Source organism: Bactrocera neohumeralis, chromosome 6, assembly GCF_024586455.1.
Source record: "Bactrocera neohumeralis isolate Rockhampton chromosome 6, APGP_CSIRO_Bneo_wtdbg2-racon-allhic-juicebox.fasta_v2, whole genome shotgun sequence".
NCBI lineage: Eukaryota > Metazoa > Arthropoda > Insecta > Diptera > Tephritidae > Bactrocera > Bactrocera neohumeralis.
This window is the reverse complement of record NC_065923.1, coordinates 42,550,968-42,573,277: the sequence shown is the minus strand read 5'-3', so window position 1 is coordinate 42,573,277 and position 22,310 is coordinate 42,550,968. Positions and strand designations below refer to the sequence as shown.

General features: G+C 34.7%; 1 pseudogene; it reads right to left on the bottom strand.

Moving 5' to 3' along the window:
• Positions 1 to 3,664, bottom strand: part of LOC126762781 (uncharacterized) — a 151,175-nt pseudogene extending 147,511 nt beyond the window's left edge.
• Positions 3,665 to 22,310: the final 18,646 nt, after the last annotated feature.

Here is a 22,310-nt window from a genome sequence, read left to right as displayed (position 1 = left end):
CATTTTATCCATTTCCATTTTATCCAGAAAAAAAAAAACGGTTTACTGTGGCTTGTGAGCCGGTGGAATCCTTGGCTCATATTTGTTTAAAAATGATGCCAATGAAAACGTAACCGTCAATGGTGACAGTTATCGCGCCATGATAACCGACTATTTTAAGCCTGAATTTGATGTTCGTGATCTTGGCGACATTTGGCTTCAACAAAACGGTACCACTTGCCACACATCGTACCAATCAATGGATTTATTGAAAAAACCCATCAATTCAGCCTTTGGATACATTTACCACGATTTACAACGGATGGACCATCTGAGACGTAGCCGCGGCCGATATTTGAAAGAGATAATCTTCAAAAAATAAATGCTAAACAATGACATTTCGAATGATAATAGCCATTGCAAATTAAACTTGAGGTTTTTCCAAAAAGTAGACAACCTCGAAATAGTTCACCCTATATTTATAAACTGTTAACATCTATACTTCGTCTTCTTTATTTACAACAGCGCACCAGTCGTTTTTCCTTTTCGCTATTTGGCGCCAATTGGAGATTCTAAGTGTAGCCGGGTCCTTCTTCATCTGATCATTCCAATGGAGTGGAGGTCTTCCTCTTCCTCTGCTTCCCCCGGCGGGTACTGGGTCGAATGCTCTCAGAGCTGAGGTGATTCGAACGACATGACCTAGCCAGCGTAGCCGCTGTCTTTTAATTCGCCGAACTATGTCAATGTCGTCGTATATCTTTGCATTCCATCAAATGCGATATTCACCGTAGCTAATGCGCTAAGGACCATAAATCTTCCGCAGAACCTTCGTCTCGAAAACTCGTAACGTCGACTTATGAGAGTTCGTCAATGTCTCTGCACCATATAGTAGGACTGGGATGGGAAGATGAGTGACTTTTATAGTTTGGTCGGTATTTATCGAGAGAATGCTTTACTTCTCAATTGCCTACTCAGTCCGAAATAGCACCTGCTGTTTTTTTTTGAAAATAGGAGATGCACTCCTCATTTAACATTTGAGTTGAAAACTACTCAAGGTGCTATAACTCACTTATTAAATATGTCAGTGACATTTAGTTTTACAATCGCGATGGCTTCATAGCAGTCAATATTAATTGGAAAATGAGAACCGGCCAGCGTTAGTCGACTCAATTTCTATTCCTCGAGAGAAATTGTATTCAGGCAGGCAACTATGGTAATAATAAGAATTATTTTGTACAGATGAAATATTAATATTTTATAGGACCTTTCAAAAACATATTGTGGTTCTCACTGCCATGCTTGATTGATGTGTATATTGAGTTATTTATAATGAGATTTTATCATTACTTCATAATTAATGTTTTTGAAAAAACTCCAAACCGTTTTTGTTTACATGTATTGTTTTTGTTCTCTATTCTTTTATAGCTTATAGATATGTTAATTTATATATATTTATACATACAAGTATATTACTATTATTTAACCCTCTAATGCATGAATTTTTGTTTCGACTGTGATTTTTATATTAGACTATATTCAGGTCTGTGAAGACGAATCTGATGTTAGTTTTTCGATTTGTCAATTTGTGTACCTTTTACAGGTAAAATAAAAATCCCGCCTCAAGGCGGACCTATGCATTAACCCTTATTGTTCATATAAATTTATGTTTTCATTTCTTCTTTATTGTGATATTTGAAAAAACAATCTTTTGCCGTTGAATTGCATAAATTAATTTTACATTAATGCAAAATGCCTGAGTTTCTGATTTGCATCCACGAAATTTGCACATTTTTTTGCCTGAGCGGTCCAAAAACTTACACCAGTGTCCTATTTGATCGTATCTTATATTTTCTGATAGGTGATACGTCTTTTTAGCTTTTGGTGGAGGTGTTAAAGACGATGGACGACCACGTTTTACAGGTTTTGTCGAACCAATCAAACAAAGTGTTTCTGCCACTTCTGATCTGAAGTCAGGAAGTTTACACTTTAGGACGTCCTTATTTAGTCGGTTATAAAGACAATATGCATTCACCATACTCACGTCCAGCATGTGGTAAAATAATTTATTTGTCCATTTTCTGGTTTTCATTTTTATGTGGTATCGACCAATCAATCCGTCAACCAAATCCACACCACCCATATGCTGGTTGTATTCTTTCACAATAGCTGGACAATCCACCTCAACATTTTGTTTCAATTTTCGATCCCAACGATTTGCCTTTAAGGAATATGAACTTTCATTATGTACAATTGCATCTGTTCCTACGTAGGTGGATAACAGACGAACTGCTCTTGTGTCGTACCACAAAACGCTGCTTATGTCTACTCCAAAAACACTTCCCACGTATTCTTCATTATACCCACGTGCTACTTTTTTTGATTGCAGCTCTGCGTCTGTGGAAAGTTTTATATTTGGTACTCGATTTCCTCGCACTGTACCTAAACTGTGAATTCCGCGACTTCTCATATATAATAGCAATCCCAATGAGGTATAAAAGTTGTCAAAGTAAATAATATGATTGGCATTGTTTGGTATGACTTGTGACAACCTAACTACAACATTGGATGCAGCACCAAGATCTGGACAATTTGGCAAAATTTTGTTATCGCCGGCGCCACAATAAACTTCAAAGGAATACGAATATCCAAAGGAATCGCAAATCACGAATAGTTTCGCTCCCCATTTGTGAGGTTTTGCTGGCATATATTGCCTCACTGGGTTTCCACTCATTTTCGTGGCACACATTTGCTCATCAACGCAAAGTCTCTGCCGCATTGGAACTGAAGAAAAACGTTGGTTGAAATGTTTTACTAGCGGCCTTATTTTATACAAGAGGTCATAACCAGGTTGACCTTTCTCTATACGAGACGCATCATTATTGAAATGCAAGTGGTTTCTAATTTCTTCAAATCGATTGCATGTCATGGATAAACGTATCGGATCTAATCCGTATTGTCCCCAATATGAGCGACTGTTAGGAAAGCGATAAACAGACGTAAACAACAATATTCCCAAAAACTTACGCAGCTCTTGGTGATCGATACAAAACTTTGAAGATATATCTTTTTGCTTGGCATACAAGTTCATCTGTAAGGCTATTGCCTGCAAAATTTTTATTAAAAATTTAATAAACTGTTATATATTAGAAATTACCTTCAGAAAGTCTTCGGTCACAAAATATGCAAAGCAGTCGTAAGGTGTTTTTAAACATTTTAAAAAATCCGGCATGTCCTGGCCTTGAAAAGCCAAATCTGCAACACTCAGCTGAAGTTTTTTCTTCTTCCAAAGAATCGATCTTATCGCACTCATATCGTTTCTCAAATCACTTGCAGCTGGTAGGACTCCGATTTTTTCTTGCGATTCTAATGCTTTGTGCACAGAACGTGTCACTGTCGACGGTAAGAATACACTAGAAGTAACGTCACAAACAGGCAATGGAGGAATCGGTGGCAGCTCAATTATTTCAGCATTTTCTTCAAAGTCTGTCACATTCAAACTGCATTCGATTGCGTTTCGCATCATTTCTGAGGAGTTTAGCATTGCATCAATGATCGTATCATTTTCCGGTAGTGAGTAGGTTGGATCCATATCAGAATCGTCACTATCAAAATCGCATTCATTGTCGGAAGTATCAGTTACCAATTGCGACTCTTCGAAATATTGTCGAATTTCTTCATCCGTCATATGGGTCTTAGAATAACGCGACATATCTGATTATTATTCAATAATAAAATAAGAAAAATTTTCAATTGTATCACAAATATTTCATTTTACTGGAAAAAGGTAGGCAGCGCAATGCATGAGTCCGCCTCAAGGCGGAGTTCAATATTTTCGAATTTACTCACCTGCTATTAGTTTTTTTATTATAAATCGAACACTATCATAAAGAGCACAAAATTCCACACCCGTAAGTATTTTTTTCAACTTGAAACGACACAAGAATTTATATTTCTTGTTGTTCAGAAAATTGTGTTGATTGCAAAAATAATTAAATTGGCGGGAAAGTGCTAATCTGTCACTTCAAATTGACAGTACGTCAAAACTAGAAGTAGTATTGCCAATCTGAAAAAACCATTACGTAAGTTGAACTTTAAGCGTTCTTTTGAAAAAAAATCCGAATTTTAATATTAAAAGAAATATTTTATATCTGATTTTGAAAACACCCCGTCTGTAGGCAGGCATATGCACTAGAGGGTTAATTGAATCAGCAGACTGCCAGCATATGCTTAATGCTAAGAGCTGTACAAATAAGCATGTATGTAAATACAAGTATTTTGAAAGCTAAGCATACATGGAACTAATTTTATTACCTCAGTGCGTTCTTAAATAAACAATGCTATTAATTTTCATTAGAAAGTCATCAATTTTGTCTAACACAATACTGAAAAGGCGATATAAAGTCAAGATATTATTTTCGCTTGGTAAATGTAAGGCAATAGAACTACAGGTGAAGCACAAACATAAGATGCCGTAAATGTTTCATTAAAGCTTAATATAGTACTTATATGTACATAAAATGTTTTCAACAATACAGCTTACTCATATACAAGTATATATCTATTGGTGTTAGTATTACTATACACATGAAAAAGGATTCGAACTGTTTGGTGATTCATTGACTCTATAAACTATTCGCAACGAATTTGTTGAAGCTAGTTAGAAAGCACCAAAAACTAACAAAAAATATTTATATTGTTCTTGTTTAGTATGCAGTAGATTGATTTGCTAATTATGTTTGATTGATGTTGTCTCATTTGACTTTTGCGCCATTCTGATTTTTGTTGGGCTACGTATATTTAGTCCTTCGCCTAGCGTGCAACAAAAGCTGCTGAGAACTAATGTTTGGTAGGTTGGTTAAGCAGTTCAACTATTTTTCGTATTAATTGGTTGAAAAGGGAAGCGCAGCAGCGCCAGACCGAGGTGGCCGCACTTAGGCCATTATTAGGCACTTTTTACTCTTTGCCATCTTCCTTTGTGCCAACAATTTGGGATGTAACACTGAATTATAGTCATTTAGTTGGAAGCTACTTTTTTCCTATAGATATTTCAGAAAAATCACACTCCTGCTTCTATATCACTTCTTGATCCAGTCGTTCTGAGAATCAATCGTCCATTCTTCTACACTGGGAAATGAAAACATTGCGCTCAGTTCTTCATAGATCTCTTTTTCTTGGTCTCATCGACAATTTAGCGCGAAGTATTTTTCTTCGGATTAAAGGTTGGGCCGTAATCGTTCGTCTAATTGTTTAAATTCTATGGGCCAGGATAAGCAGTTAAGACAAATCACTGAACAAAAGACAGCATCAAGTTCTTCCTGGCGAATTTAAGTATTAATTTATTGAGTCAATGCCAGATGGATAAGGTTCCACCTTGCAGAACGATAACTGATCTGGGGAGCTATTTTTATACCTCGCCCTTCATCTATGGCTTGTGTATTGCATGGCATTTGACTTAATCAGACAAAATGGGTTATGAATTTCGATTTCACGTTCCTTCGTATTAGAAAACAGATTTTTCGGCCAGTTAACTAATGCTTTGATATCTGGGAATTGTCAACAAAATCTCCTTATTAAATAAATTTCTGCGAATACAAGAATCTAAGAGCCAAATACCAGATTTACTGGTATTTCTCTCCTATTATAAGCTGAAAAATAGAGGATTTGTCCGGAAAGTAATAGCGCTGAGTCGACTTAAAAAAATTTATAGAACCAATTGTTACAATTCTTTAAAAACTTTCAAAATAGGCTACTTCTGGGCCAAGGCTAGCATCCACCAACATGGTAGGACCGGAACCTTTCATAGCGGTTGGTCCCCACTCCATAAAGGAGGCATTGGCAGCAACTCCCAGGCATGTGCCATGCAAAGTTGCTAATGAATGGTTACAACCTCAAAAGGTTTAAATATGTAATCAATCTCCTAAGGGAAAAACTCAGGCTACTGGTCGCCTTCTACACTGCCCATTGCAAGCTCAAGAAGCACTTATTTAACATGGGCCTAGCTTCTTGTGCAAATTGCCGGTTTTGCGACTTGGAATCTGAAAGTCCAGAACACCTGCTTTCTTCTCAATCTACAAAAATTATTCTTTGTTATATTAAAAACCTCTAAGCCTTTTCAATATGTATATTAGTCAAGAAAAGGATATATCTAGAGAGACAAACACAACGTTTTCTCTTTTTCAAATCCATCCATCCAGTTCCTGAAAGCGCATAATTGAGTATCACTTTTGAGGCCAATGGGCTTATTAATGATGGCCGAATGGCGTTCTCTACATCATCGCGAAATTCCTTCTGAAGGAGTATCTTTTTAGGTTTAAAAACACGGACAAGTCAATGTAACAAATTTGAAAAATACGTAAATAATTCGAAACAATTTAAAGAAAAACGGTTGTTATATGGGTTCAATTTAAGTGGAGCTTTTTGGTGGAAATGAAAGCTTAGTATTATTCACTTTCTGTTAATATTTTAAACGCCCAAATAATTTTCGTTACTTATTAAGCGATCGCTACAAAAAAGCTTTTTATACCCCAAACAGGTTAAATTAAGTTTGTAGCGATGCTTGTCATACCCAAAAGGAAACGTCAGAGGCCCTATAGAGTAGATATATAAAGGATCAGTGCGACGAGACGAGTCGATTTAGTCATGTCCGTCTATCCGTCTTTCCGATTGTCTGTCTGCATATATGCGAACTAGTCCCTAATTTTTTAGATATTGATCTGATATTTTGCACTCGTCCTTTTCTCACTAAAACTGCGCAATTGCCAGAACTGCCGATATCGGATCCCATTGTAGGTACCATACAAACTGACTGATCAAAGCAATTGTGAGGAATATTTTGTATATGTAACAGCCAAAGTTAACTATCTTTCTTGTTTAGATAAAGATTGTAAAAATTGTTGGTCCCTCCCCTTCAATTAGGATATTTTTTATCAACCCATGAAATGTTTACATATGTATGTATATGAATATTTGTTACATACATACGATTTCCTTTCATCTATAAATTGAGAACATTTCGACGTTTGCGGTTTTACTGCTCTGCTCATAAATAAAAACATACGCATGCACTTTTGAAATCTTCCTAGTGCATGCGCATGTAGTAAAATATATGCCTAAAAATATGTACTAGTGTATAAATATAAGGACACTCGCATGCAAACTTGCTGCAACATATTCAAATATGTTCATATGTGGATTTGTGGGAAACCGCAGAGTTAAGAAAGCTTTTGCGTAATTAAGAATATGCCTTAGAAAGCAATCGGCAGTGATATATGTAAATTGCAGGCAGGTCGTTAAGCTTACATCCTCACATATACTGTAGTTGAAAATAATAAAAGGCCTTGGTCAACCGACTCTCAACTATTGCCGTAAAAGTCGAATAGCAATATGCTTTATTAGCGGCAAGTCTATATATTTCTCTTAACTATCCGAATGATGCCATCACTTGGCGCCTTACAGTAATACTCTTTGTCAAGGCGATCGCGCGCCATTTTTGCTGCGTCAGATTTACAGGAAATGAATTTGTTGAATTGCATCTTTGCAAAGAAGGTATTAACAGTGGTTGTGTAAAGCCACCATGTGCAGTTTCTTGCTGATATAAGTGCAATATTTGAAATCGGAAAATGTGAAATGGAAGAAGGTAGAACCGGATAAGTTGAGGCACAAAAGATACTTGGACAATGCAATAAAAAGCTTTAGAAATGCAAGTTTATTTCTATACTTCTATGTGAGCACACTAGCGGAAATACGAAGCGAACAATGTAATTGTAGAAGGCAATATGGCTCAATAAAATGAACAGGGAGTGGAAAAAGACAGCAGCTGCTGACAAAAGCATTAAATTGACATGAAAAAGAGATGTTCTTCGTAAGCTGTATAAGCAGCATAGTTGCGTTATGGGAAATTGACGCCACTTTAAACTACTTACTTATAATTCTATGAATATAGTAAATACTTGCTTAGATTAAAATCACTTTAAAAATTTTATTTGGCAAAAAATTAAGGGTATGTATTTAAAATATATTTATTTTTTCAAGAATACTTTTCTTTTAGTTGATATTAGTCCTCAATGAAAGCTTTAATAGTTTTTAAGGTTCCTCTCTAAGCACGTTATCTTTAAGGCGAGGGTCTATGGGAGTTAAGTTTTTTGAACGGTCAAGCAATTACAAAAACCATAGCTTCAAAAGGCCCTAATTCATTATCATTAGCCATTATAACCTTTTGTTTTTCATATTCTAACTTAAGACTTAAAAAGGTATCTTTGTATATAGAAGAGTGTATATTTTAATATAAATTAATTAATCTGCCTATTTAAAGTAAGTCATGCCACCATGAAAACCAAGTATCACCTAAGGTCATCGTTCTACATCATGTGCATAAAGAATGCATTAAGAAACAGCATGATACAAGTATATGCATCGCTAGAGTGTGCTAAACCGTAAGTGCTCAGAAAATCTTAAAATGTTTAAAAGCGCGAAGGTTTCATGCCTCTCTTCAAAGATTTTTCCTCTTTCGAAGTTTAAAGTCATCCCTCGAACCCTCGAAACACCACACGAATGCTGCTCATTCGATATTGTTTACTCTCGACAACACGATGCTTCTACGTAGGTTGCCTTTTTCATTTCGTAATTTGGCAACAATTGGTAATCAATCGCTATTTGTGTCATTTACAGTAACTTTAAATATTCTTCTCGAAAAAAATGGAATTAACATACATTTTCCGATGTGGATTAACTCATCAAGAGTGCATTGATGAACCTTTTGCAATTTTCGACAATGAAGATCCATCAATGCTTAGTGTTTATCGATAGTATGGTGAGTTTAATCGAGATCGTAGATCATTCCAAGACGAATTTCGGGAAGGTCGTCCAAAATCAGTTGATGTTCCGGAAACCATTGATGCTGTACGCAAACTGATATCGCACGATCATCGTGCACCTTTCATCATTCACCTATCGTTAGATTGAGACAACTTTGACAAGTTGTTACCTGTATGTTTTTGAAAAATTTCCCAATTTTTTTTTTTTTTCAAAGAAATCAGGAAAACCAACCGCCTGCTAAAAACTTCGATTTGGTGAGTCAACCGCAGTATACATAGTCCTAACTTGCCACCGAACAACTTCGAACAATTTCTGTTCGTAAAGAAGAAACTAAGAGGTCAACGCTTTTCGACACCTGCATAGGCGGTTGATGCGTACAGAATGCATGTTTTGGAGACACGACAATCAGAATGGCCAAAATGTGTTGTGAATTGGTTCAAACACATACAAACACATATAAATCTTATTAGAGAATATTTTGAAAAAAAAAAATCGCAATTTTCAGGGTTAAATTTTTTTTGTTCTCTAAGCCGGAATATAAGAGGCAGCCTACGTATGAGCAATATAAATTATGACTTCTTAGCTTATGCAAATACGTAGTAAAGCTTTATACTACTATATGATCAATTCAAAGTGAGGAAAAACTTTATTGTTGTATCTGAATATATTTGCTCTTTTTTCTACCATTTATGTGACTTTATTAGTTACATACGAGTACCTTAGATGTTGAATCGTTACTTATATGAAGCAATTTATTTTTGCAGCCATAATTGGCAAGCTCGTTATTCTGGAATTTTCTTGGTTCAAGTGCTCATTAGTTAAAAGGTAATTTAGTAGATTACTTTGAATTTGTGCTCATAAATAGCAATTTGATATTAAATCATTTGTAGATCATAAGATGTCCTCTTAAAAGTCTTAAAAATATAGCAAGCGACACTTGAATGATTATTAACTCTGTATATAGCAATAAGCAATGTTGATAGCAACATCACATACGCAACAGTAGAAGTTAAGCATTTTTGTTTATTGTGATTATCATGAGTGCTAAACTTTTCACAGGTACATATTTACTTTTTTTATTGTATGTTTATAAGTGCGCTCGTAAGCTTCCGACGTCTGTGTGGCAAGCAGCATAAGCGCAACAATCGCATATTGTGCAACGATTGATGTGCCATACGTTTTAAGAGAGGTAGGAGGGCAAAAAATTCAATATCTTTGGAATGGTATGAATGAACAAACATTTTTTGCAGATTATTAAAGGTGAATATTTCTCGCGTTCTGTAATATACTTTTCAGTTTTTTTAGCGTGAAGAACACTTAACAAATTTCAATTGCTTAACAAAAAATAATGTAAAATATTATTATTTCTACAAATGGATCATGAAATCGATTTATCTCTGGTAGGGTATGAGAAAAGAATTTTACAATTTTATGATGCTCTAAATTTCAACTTCAATTACTTTAACAAAAAAAATAATAATTTTGACGAAATATTTATATTACGGGGTATGCGTCTGGTCTCCTTCCTAATGAACTGCTTATTTTCAAAATCGATGATTTTTCGAAATTTTCATGGACCACTTGACGAGTTTGGACCCAAAATAAAAGCGTACAAAATACAGCTTTTGCAAGAACTGAAGCCGCTGGACCTTCCCAAGAGAAATCGTTTCGCTGTAAGGGCTCATGAAAAGTTCCAAGAAGATCCGACATTTTCAAGCCAAATTTTTTCAATTCAATTTCAGCAGTGGGACACATTTCTAGCTCATTGGGTATATAAAAAAAAAAAAAAAACTTGCCGCATTTTGGACGAAGAGAAACCTGAAGAGATTCAAAAGCTGTCACTTTATCCAGAAAAAATAACGGTTAGGCGTGGTTTGTAGGCCGGTGGAATCTTCGGTTCATATTTTTCAAAAATCCGGTAAGAATGGCAATCAATGACGACCACTATAGCGCCATAATAGCCGACTATTTGTTGATCAATCAATAGATTTATTGAGAGAACACTTCGGGAGTCTTCACGTTTTGGGTCGGTCGATTTCGTCACCAAGATCCTATGGGGTTATGTAAAATCTATAGTCTATGCGGACAATCCTGTTTCTAATCAGGCCTTGGATCCTACTTTATTGGTTGATAATGAATAAGTATAGAAGTTCTATATGAGGGTGATTCGGTTGTTTATTATTATATCCAATGGTCGACATTTCATAGCATAATTGTGTAACTTTTGTTGTTATTTTACTCTTACTAATATAGAAAGTTAAGCTTCTTAACCAACCCACACTTCATACAATATTAAGATATGATAATGAAGTTTTACTAAATCTTTGTATATGTACACCATATGGGCCATTCAATGTTTAAAAATACTACTTTGTAAGGCATTTTAAAGGCCGTAATTTTAGATATTTAGCGCAGTCAGCCAAGTATTAACTTATAGGAATCAGTGTTTTCAGCTTTATTAAGTAATAGGTGTAAGTCGTTTGCTAGACGAAGACTTAAAAGTGAATGGTACTACTGTATGCATAATTTCCTTAAGGCAATGCAAATGGCAGAAATATGTAGACTAGGGTTTACTTATATATCCACAACAACAACAATATGTTAAGCTATAAATGTGTAATACTCTGACTGTTAACAAGAGCCATTAAGAAATCATAAACGGGGAATTGCTACAGTGAATCGCTGCTTTCCGTCTGCTTTTGAATTGGGTGCTCCAATTGGCTTATAGAGCAGCAATAGAAATGTCATTGTCTCATTCGCTGAAGTGCCAGCTAAAATCTTTCCAAGACAACAATGACTGCCAACAATAGAAGTGATGATGATTACTGCATTTTATTCTCATTTAACCAAGCGCAACATATTTCAAAAGTGCATAACAATATTGTTTGATAAGGTTTCTTCTTCTACAAATTTTTAATAATGGTTAGATGATTTAGAAAAGCTTTATACTTTATTGGGAAAGTAAATTGATGAGAACAATACTGGCATTTGTTAATTATTATTAATTTTATTTTAATTGACGAAATTCACAAAAGACATCAAAACAATTTGGGTCGACTTTCCTACCAAGTCCACAAACGCTTAAAATATTTTAATATATATGCACACTTTCTGCATTTTGCATGAAATTTCTGCCACAAACGTTGTATCTACAAAACCAATTTACTCTATAGAAATGTTTCTAGAGTGAAAATTCATGTGTTGTATGTGTGAATTAGATTTTTAGTACCCACATTGCGACTTCATTCCTCGCTCTGTATTTTTGGCAACGGAGTATATAAAAGCTGTGCGATGAATATGTTTTTGCCGCCAAAATGAAGGAAGGAAGCGAAAACTACATGGCATAAAATATGATAAAATGTGAAAACTCATTGCATCCTCATAATATTGCATTTGGCAACGTTTTGGGTGCTCATAAATTACGAAAATCGAAAAACTTGTTGCCAACTGAGCCGACAGGCATTTGCTATCGAAATAATTTGGCAACTTTTTAAATATTCGAAAGTAAAGGCTATTTTAGTCCGTCGTTGCAGTGAATTGCATAAAGTGAAAATTTAATGTTTTAATGAAGTTAGCTTTTTGCCGGCGATGAGAACTTCACTTTTTATGCGATAATATTTTGCTTTTCACAAATTTTTTCAGTTTTAAACACAGAGTCTTCTTCCATCGAATGATTTCTGTAACGCCTTAGAATAATCTAGATAGGAACAGAAATTTCCATATCAAAGTAATAATGATGTCAATTGATAAATGTTTGTCTGAGTCATCATTAACAATTTTTTAGATGGATACATTGACATTATAAATAAGACGATATTGCATTTGGACGGAATGTCACATACCGGTTACATGGTATGCCAGAATAAAAAATTAACGAAAGTGATATGACTCCGTTACTAAATAAGCAACGTATATTTAAAATCACAACAACAAAGGCGACACTATGAAGTCAGTCTATAAACATATTACAGTCTCATATCATGATATAATAAACCAGCAGAAGAGTATCATCAGTAATAAATTCAATGATAATATAATGTATATATTGAAGTAAAGTACAATCGATACACTAAAGTCCTGAATATAATGTTTTTCAAAGGGCCTCCACGATTTCTTTGGAAGGAATGAAATCAAGTAAGCTGTAATCAATAGCACGTTCAATATTGACTTCTAAAGCTTGAAGAGAGTCTGGTTTATTGCTAAAATCATATGAGGTCAAATAAAGAAGTAGTCTAAAAGAGTTAAATCACAACTTCTTGGAGGCCATTCTATGCCACAATTTCTTGAAATAATCGAATCTCCAAACTTGTCTCGTCTTGTTGGTAGACACCAGATATTGTCATAAAATCTTGGGTGAAAACAATTTTAAATGCATGCAAGCCCAAATCCTTTCTCCAAATTCGCCAGGTTGTGGTTTGTGACAGTCTTAATTCTTAAAAACGTCTTGGAATCGACAAATTGTGGCCTTTAGCAACATTTGTTTCAATAGCAGCAATGTTTTCAGTACTTCAATCGTTTCTTTATCTTACTGTCAGTTAAACATTATCGAAAGAAAATGTACACTCGAAGTTTTCAACATTTCTACAAATAGCGAACACAGGTGAACGATTATTGCGATCGTGAAATAGCAAAAGGCCACAAAAAGTTGCAATTAGAGAACGATTATTTTGATAATAAAACTGAATTGTCATTCTTGCGTATATCTTTCCATGATGACGCATCATGATATATTAAAAATGGTCGAAGCCGCAATTAGAAATTATATCATCCCGTATATATGCATATATATGTATATATTAGCCGATATCGTACAACCATAGCATAAAGCTGCCATACAAACTGAACGATCGGATTCAAGTGTTTGTATGAAAAAATTTTTCACATCAGGATTTATCTTCACGAAATTTGGCAATTTCCGAAGAAATTGTTTAAATCGGACTACTATTGCATACAGCTGCCATAAAAAAGTATACAGGGTCCGGCACTCGAATTGCAATTAAAAAAGCCCTACATTCCGTTTGGATAATTATTTTTATTTATTTTAAAATACAAAATGTGTGAAAATAATCATAAATTCCGGACCAATTCACTTTTGCTCGATATGACCACCTTTTGCCTTAACTATGGTCTTGAGACGGTCAAAAAACGAATCGCAAGCTGCCCGAATGTGACTTGCCGGTATTTTGGCCCACTCACGGACAATGGCTTTCTTCAGCATCTCGAGACTGGTGTATTTTTTACTTCGGACTTTGCTTTCCAAAATGGCCCAGAGAGAATACTCCATTGGATTCGCATCGGGTGAATTCGAGAGCCATTGTGGGTCGTAATGAAGTTCGGAACGTTGTTTTTCAGCCATTCTTGGTTCACTCGCGCTTTATGAGATGGTGCTGAGTCTTGTTGAAACGTCCATGGTTTGCGACCGAAATGTTTGTTTGCCCACGGCTTCAAAGCAGCCTCCAGAACAATTTCCCGATAATTGTCGCATTTACTTTAACGCCAGGCTCGATGAAAATAATTGGAGAGCGCCCATCTGCGGTGACAGCGGCCCAAACCATTATTTGTGGCGGGTGCTGCCTCCTGGTGGCCAACCGATGACTTAGATTCTCGTATGAACGGTCGGTCAAGTAAACCCTATCGTTTTGAGAGTTTACGAATTGCTCAATTGGAAAAATTTTTTCGTCAGAAAACACAATAGGGCAATTCACAATCTGGTGCAAATGGTCTTGCATATTTGCAATTCTATTTGTCATTCGGACAATCAACTTTGCTTATTTCTACAACTGACTCAAAAGAAAATACCGCAAGTACTGAAATAAACAGAGACTGCAGAGACTAACGGTTTCAGAAAGAACGTTAAACTAATGTAGTTTTGTAACAAAAAAGTCAAACAAAAGAAATATTATATTTTGAGCGAAAGACGACAGTTCAAATATTAGAAACATTTTCAATGCGTGTTTTTTTTTCTCTGAGTGTACGTGTATTAGTTTCATCAGACTATTGCGACTATTTCCAAACATAATATAAAAGGAAACTTATCTTCATCTTTCGCAAATTCTTAACAAAATATTTCTAGGTATATTACGAATAAACACCATTTAGGTGCGGGTAAAATAATCACTTAGCTTAGTTTGTACACATTCTTAATTAGCACAAACTTAATAGAAATAATAAGCTGAGGTAAATATTTCAGGTGCTATAAGTCTTTAAGACAACCATAATAAAACAGAAACAGAGACTAAATCACAGGCAATTAATTGCACATAGAATCTTTTCTATTGCACTTCGCTTAGTAACTTTATCTACTCAAAGAAATGGTAAGAGCTTAATGCAGAAGTAATAGATTAATTGGCTGGAGCACAAATTAAGTGTTGGGTAAGCATTTTCGTTGACAAAACTGTTTTAACTCATGTATAAAATTAAGTGAACATACTTGCATATCCCGACTTTGTTTTTTTGTTTTGATAGCTAAGAGGTCGTAGCAGTCATTTGGTACTTTTGAATACAGCGTAGATATAAAAAAAGCAAATTATGAAACCTCATTAACAAAATTTTCTTTCTAGATGTATCGTTGAACAAAGCATTGGAATTTTAAAAAGACGGCGGAGAATTTTAGGATATGGCAAGAGAGGAAGGTATCATCCCACAAAAAGAGGCAAGACTTGCTAACATTTGTGCAGCATTACATAACATCTGCATAAAATTTAAAATAAGTTATGACCCTCAAAATTGCGATTTTAATCACACACAAGAAGTAGACATCGGGGTAGCGAACCGCCTCACCGCAAATGTTCCAAACGATAAAAGACCAATTAATATATTCTTCATTAAATTTAATTTGAAAATGTATTTGTGTTTAACCTTGTAAATATTTGTTTATTATGTTTTTATGTTTTTTGAAATACAAACATTTTGTTGATATAAATATATATATTTTAAGTGAGATATTCCATTAATTGATTTGTTTTTTGTCCTTTATTTCAAAAAAAAATATAAAAAAATAAATAAAATTTAAAAAGTTTACCTACATTTTCATAAATTTGTCTGTAACGGTTGGCAGTTTTCATTCGAATCACATTTTGAACGAACGGATACGTTTATATACTCGCTCACGTATGACATCATGCCAGATTACGATAGAAGCGTTACAATTACGTATGTCATAATCCGAAATACAGCTATTTACGTAACGAATGATACGTTCACGGATGTAACGATTCGGTCCCAGGTCTGGCCATTCGCAACATCTTCAAAAGTTCTTCTGAGGTAAATAAATGTTTATAGCTTCAGTTACTCAATGCAGATATAAGGTCAAAGTAGAAAATCTATGGTAATCAGTACATTTAATTGAACACGAATGGATATTTTTCATTAAATTACTATACTATTGTAAAACTAATGGAAATTTTAAAGCAAAATATTAATTAAGTATTTCAAGTTAGTATTCGAAACTCTTCAAATATGGGACCTCAACTATGGGTTGCCTACTATCAATCGTTGAATATTATAATTTAATATTGTATAAAGAAGTATTAATGCACTAATTGCACAACTGAACAGTGAACTAGTTAAAAAAAGTATTATATCGCAGACACCTATGAAGTCAAGGTTAATTAAAGTTGGTGTGAAGTTAAAATAAAGTTATGCTATTTTGCTTTCTCTGCTTACATATGTATGTATATCAACCTGGCGAGCTTTTCTCTGACCAGCCAGCTTTATCTTAACCCAATAAATTTCACTTAGCTACACTGTTACCACTTAATCATTTTATTACCTTTCACCAAGTGCAGACAGAAAGATAACTAACCTCAGCTGGCGCACAACCCTCCTTCCTTTCAAAGTGCTTCTATTTCTTTTTCGCTTCACAAAAACTCATTTACCTGTCGTCACATTTGTTCATACATTAAAATTCTCGCTACTTAAATTAAGTTAATTTATCCTTTGAGGGTGCTCACTTCTATCCGCTGCGCTCGCCGGGATATCCTGTACCATCCGATACGGTAATAAGCGCCAGTAGAGTAGTAGAGCGCTATCAATTTCGTTGGTAGAATTACTTTATTTTTAAATGTGTTAGTATATGAATATTTCTAGTACTTATACGTGTATATTTCCATGAACTTTACTTCTATCTTATCTACCTTAATTCCGCTTACTTCAGCAAGAAGATAATAAAACTTTCTTTTCTCTTCACTGTATTTGCGTTTCTTCTTCTAAGTTAATGAAGTGATAATTTGCGAAACTTTCATTTGGCAGAAGGGTGTTACTTTTGTATGGATATAACTGGCGCTATATGTGTACTGTTGCGAATTTATATATCTATGTATCATTGAGAATTGTCTAGAACTTTTCTCTAGGGTTTGGTATGCAGCTCCAGTGGCACTACTTATAAATTTAAGTGGGTCTTGGAGAAAAGTAAATAGCATTTCATAGTTAGAAAGTATATATGCGAATAGACATAAAAAGTATTTAGCCGCCAGTCGATGTACTAATTAAGGTAATACATTTTTCTACACACCGTTCATAATTGGAAATTTTCACAAGAAATGGCAGACCTTTCCATCGTAGTACCTATCTGACATTTGCCAAAATTTCAAATTTTGGACTAATGAGTTTTTTTTCTGACGAAAAAACTTAATTTAAATGGCCTGGCGATATTTAAAACATCCAATATCGACCTGATATAAACGAAACAGTAGTAAGGATCTCTTATGGCCTGGATAGCTTTTGATTACGCAAGGTAATCAAAGAATTGTTTTCTACCAACTAACGCTAAACCCAAAACCAGATTGGAAAAAAATCTGTTTTAATTTGTTGGAAGTTTAAATGAAGATAATTGTATTTTCCAACAGCCACCAAAGTTTTTTCTAACCTAAATACAACCAAAACATGATAACCTTAACTTAGACATTTAAAAAGAAACTACTTTTCCACATTATTGACTTTGTATATGTTTCAAATACTTTTGATTATGCACACATCTCCGATTTTTTGCCAAATATTATTTGTAAGAAGTGTTGATTTTCTTCCTTTAGTCAAAGAAATCGGCGGCTGAAACACTTCGGCAACTCCAAAAAGTTTACGTAGGTGTAACAACGGTTGCTTTCGTAGCTTCAAAGGCGCCGATTTCGGTATTAATGACCGTCCGCGTGAAGAAGGTGAATTGGATGCCGGTGAATTAGAGACGTTGCCAACGCTGGATCTTACGTTTCCAAACCCATAAATACCACTTGAGAACGGCTTAAATGGAAATTCCCACCCCACCCGCCATTTTCCCCAAATATTTCACCCTCCGATTATTATTTGCTTCGTCCGACGACACAGGGTCTGGCTCAGAAGCAGTTTCACTCACAAAATCGAAAAAGATGATTAAAAACCGGAAATATTTATTTTAAAGAAATTAAAGTGATTTGACAATTTGACTTTCGGTCTTCCCGGGCTGTATATGTCAGTATACGACAGTATGTGTTTGTTCATTGCAGAGAATTTTTTTGTGTATTTTTTTTTTTTGAATGATCACAATTTCAGTTATAAATCTGACACATCGACCAATAATTTCGGTAAAAACTCAGCTATACACATAGGAGTCCAAATTTTCTGTTCCATAAGTATTGTATCAGTTTTTCTTGGATTTGGACACATTTTGGCATACTTTAAAGGCATTGTTCGCGCAAAGTTTTATCTCGAAAGGAAGGAATGATATGGAATTTAAATTTGAATTATATGGAAAGTGGGTATGATTGCAGTCCTATTTCGCCAGTTTTCATGTCAGAGGAATGTCATTTACCGAATTTGGTTGAAATCAGTAGTGTGGGTATCGAGATATGTGTTTTCACCTAAAAATTGGCGCTGCCACGCTCATCGTCCAATTTTAGCCCTGGCTCCATTAAACCCGATCCCATCTACGAACTCATTTTAATTTTTTTCACCAGCACGCGTGCACATAGTTTCATCAAGATATCTCTATTTTTACTCAAGTTACAGTTGCACGCACGGACAACCAGACAGTCACCTGGCTTTCAATTCGTCTCATCATCTCCATAATTTATATATACAGCTGTTGACAGCTAATTAGAAACGACACTTATTTTGAAATAAATGATGTTATTGTCCATAAAATCACGTATTTTTACTGTGTTTTCACTTATTTTATTGAAACCTATGTTAAACTTAAACTCTAATGGTAAAAATTTTTTTTTGGAATCAGCGATTTGAGTGCGACAAATAATTAGAAACGAAAATATTTTATGAACAAAAAATAATGATATTACAAAAACTTGCTTACTTTCAGTTAGTATTTTGTTGCTTAACTCTTTTACTTTAATATTGCTTCACATCGATTCCGAATTTACGTTATAAGACTCTAACAGCGCACCTATGGTGTAGCTTGCCGTGCCGTTCTAATTTCATCACAAAGAACATCCATATTCGGGATACATATTTTTGGTGCATACGGCTTTTTTAACATAACCCAGAGATGTTATATAGGGTTCAAGTCTGGGCTGAACGATTCCCACTCCAAAACATTGATAGTATTTTCCTTCAAAAAACTTTTGTGCCAACTTAAACGTATGCTTTGAATTGTTATCTTCCTTATAACAGGCAAATTCTCCTCAGCTCATGGCAAAATGACATTTTTTAGGATATCGACGTATTTCTCCTTGTTTAAAATTCCATCAATCTTATGGAGTGGACCAACACCATTCCAGTTAAAAGTTCTCCACACCATGATTGATCCTCCACTATACTCAACTACGCGTGGAACATAGCGAGGATCAAATTCTTGTTTTATTGGACGGCGAACATACCTTCGTCCATCAGGACCTAAAGATTAATTTTTGTTACATCGCTCCAAACGACATACCTCCGTTGATTTGTTGTCTTAGACCAATAGGAGTTGGCAAAGTCTCTTCGTCGTTTTTTCGAATTTTAGTCAGAAGTGGGCTCCTGCGTGCTGCCTTGCCGTGAAGTTCAGATTTGACCAAACGATAGGCAAATGTTCTCCTAGATATTTGGACATTGTGTTCGCCTTGAATGTTATGTAGATTGTCAGTGGAATTCTTTTTTGGGTCTCATCGCGAGATAGTATTAATTCTGCGGTCTATTTCTGTTGCAGTTTTTCTGTTCTTTTCTTTGCATGCAACATTGGAAATAGCTTTAAAATTCTGTATATGCTTAAGGGCATTAAAAAACAATAATCTTTGAGCATTTGACCTGATTCGAAATTTCTTTGAACGTCTTTTCAGACTGACTAAGGTCAAAAATGTAACCAAGTAGGACAGGTGTACAGCTGTAGCCTTTTCTCATTAAAAAACTTGAATAATATATTTTAAGCCGCTACTTTGAAACACATCTTTACCAGAAATCAATAATATTACTAATAAAAATTAGTACCAGAAGGAATTTTAATTATTTAAACAACTGTTTCCAATTAGCTGTCGTACTTAATTCACCTTCTGTACCGCAATGCATTTACTATTTGGGAAAAAATTAAAAGTACTTCAACTGTAGAACTACAAAACTGAGCGAATTTAGTAATAAACAGAATAGCTTCAAATAAAAAAAATATGTAGTGTGATATTTTCCGTAGTTACTTACTAGCAATGTCTGCAACAGCTTTAAGGCAGTTGTGCATATTTTCCTTGGAAAACATGAGACTGAGACTTATGATGAATTGATCTCGAACATAATTGCGAAATTAGTCATCATCGAATGTAGAATGCGTCCAAAGATAAACATGTTGTATTCTCATTTAGATAAAATTAAAAATAACACGGAAGCTTATAGCAGGAATAGCGAAAAACGCTACTCCCTTCCTCATTTGCCGTCCTTAGCGAGCAAAATGTGTCAAAAGTTGAGCCCGTAGAAATCAGCCATCTTTGTTTGTTTTCATTTGAACAATGTTGCCATTGCTCAATACGCATATATAGTTTAGTACACATATAAGTTTTTAATTACAATTTTTCATAATATAAAATATCAAAACTGAAAACAAACTATTTATTTAAAATAGTTTATACATTTATAGATAATCGCATTCGACTCTGATTTTGAGTTATTTTATGAAAATTTCAAACATATTGAAACATATTGAACAGATTGAATTATAAAAGTTGATAATTACTACAGTGTATCGATATTGGCAACCCTGCGTTGTGAGAGAGCAATCAGCTGATACGTTTTTATGGAAAAAATCCAAATAGCGTGGAAATCTACGGTATCCTACGTTAAAGCGGAAGGTAGAAGCGGTGTTGGCTGATCATTTACATTGCGCTCCCATATGATAGGTCGTATCAGCTGATTCGGATCACGAGCTTACGGAATTCGCTGCTTGCGCTCTTATGCGGAAGAACAAGAAGACTTCCGTCAACATATAGTGGTATTCGACGTTACCAATGCCTGTACAGTGAGAGCAAGATGGGGACTATATTCACTTCTACTTCTTTTTCTATAGAATATCACAAGAAAAAAAATCAAGTATATATTTTAAGTCAATTTTAAATTATCCATTTTAAGAGTTAATCCTAAATGTATGAATGGTATCTTTTACAAAATATTTATGTTTTATATATGTACATTTTTGTGTATTTATATTGAGGTTAATTTTTTTTATTTTTATACATTAAAGCAAATGCAGAACTATTTTTCTTCTTATACTTCTTGGCACAAATAAAACAAAAAAAAATCTTAAATTTAACATTACTCTACTAGTTCAATCAATCTTTTTCCCTGAACAGGGTATATTAAGTTTGTCACGAAGTTTTTAACACCCAGAAGAAAGCGTCGGAGACTCTATAAAGTACATACATAAATGATCAGTGTGTTGAGTTAAGCGTCGGAGACTCTATAAAGTACATACATAAATGATCAGTGTGTTGAGCTGAGTCGATTTAGCCATATTCGTCTGTCTGTCTGTGCGTCTGGTCCGATATCGGGCCATTATAACGTATAGCTGCCATACAAACTGAACGATGGGAATCAAGTTCTTGTATGGAAAACTTTCACATTTGACGATATATCTTCACGAAATTTGGTATGAGTTATTGTTCATAGAAATAATGTAATCTCGGAAGAAATTGTTCAGATCGGCTCACTATAGCATATAGCTGCCATACAAACCGAACGATCGGAATCAAATGCTTGTATGGAAACCTTCACGAAATTTGACATGGATTACTGCTCAAGGTAATCATAATATCCGAAAAAATTATTCAGGTCGGATTACTATAGCATATAGCTTCCATACAAACTGAACATATAGTTGCTAAAAGAAATGCACCTGTGAAGGGTATATTAGCTTCGGTGCAGAAAAAGTTTTTTCTTGTTTCTGTTATCGTAAATGCCAATTACTGGCAATATTTACAAAAATATGCAGAATTCGTAATAAAACATTGACTATGTAGTATATTATGTTGGCAAAAAGTGGACGGTGTGGCAATGACAGAAGACACAAACAAGAACTATTAAACTGACTATATTTGTAGCGCAGAAGAGCATTTGTTTATAGTGGCCACCACTTATTT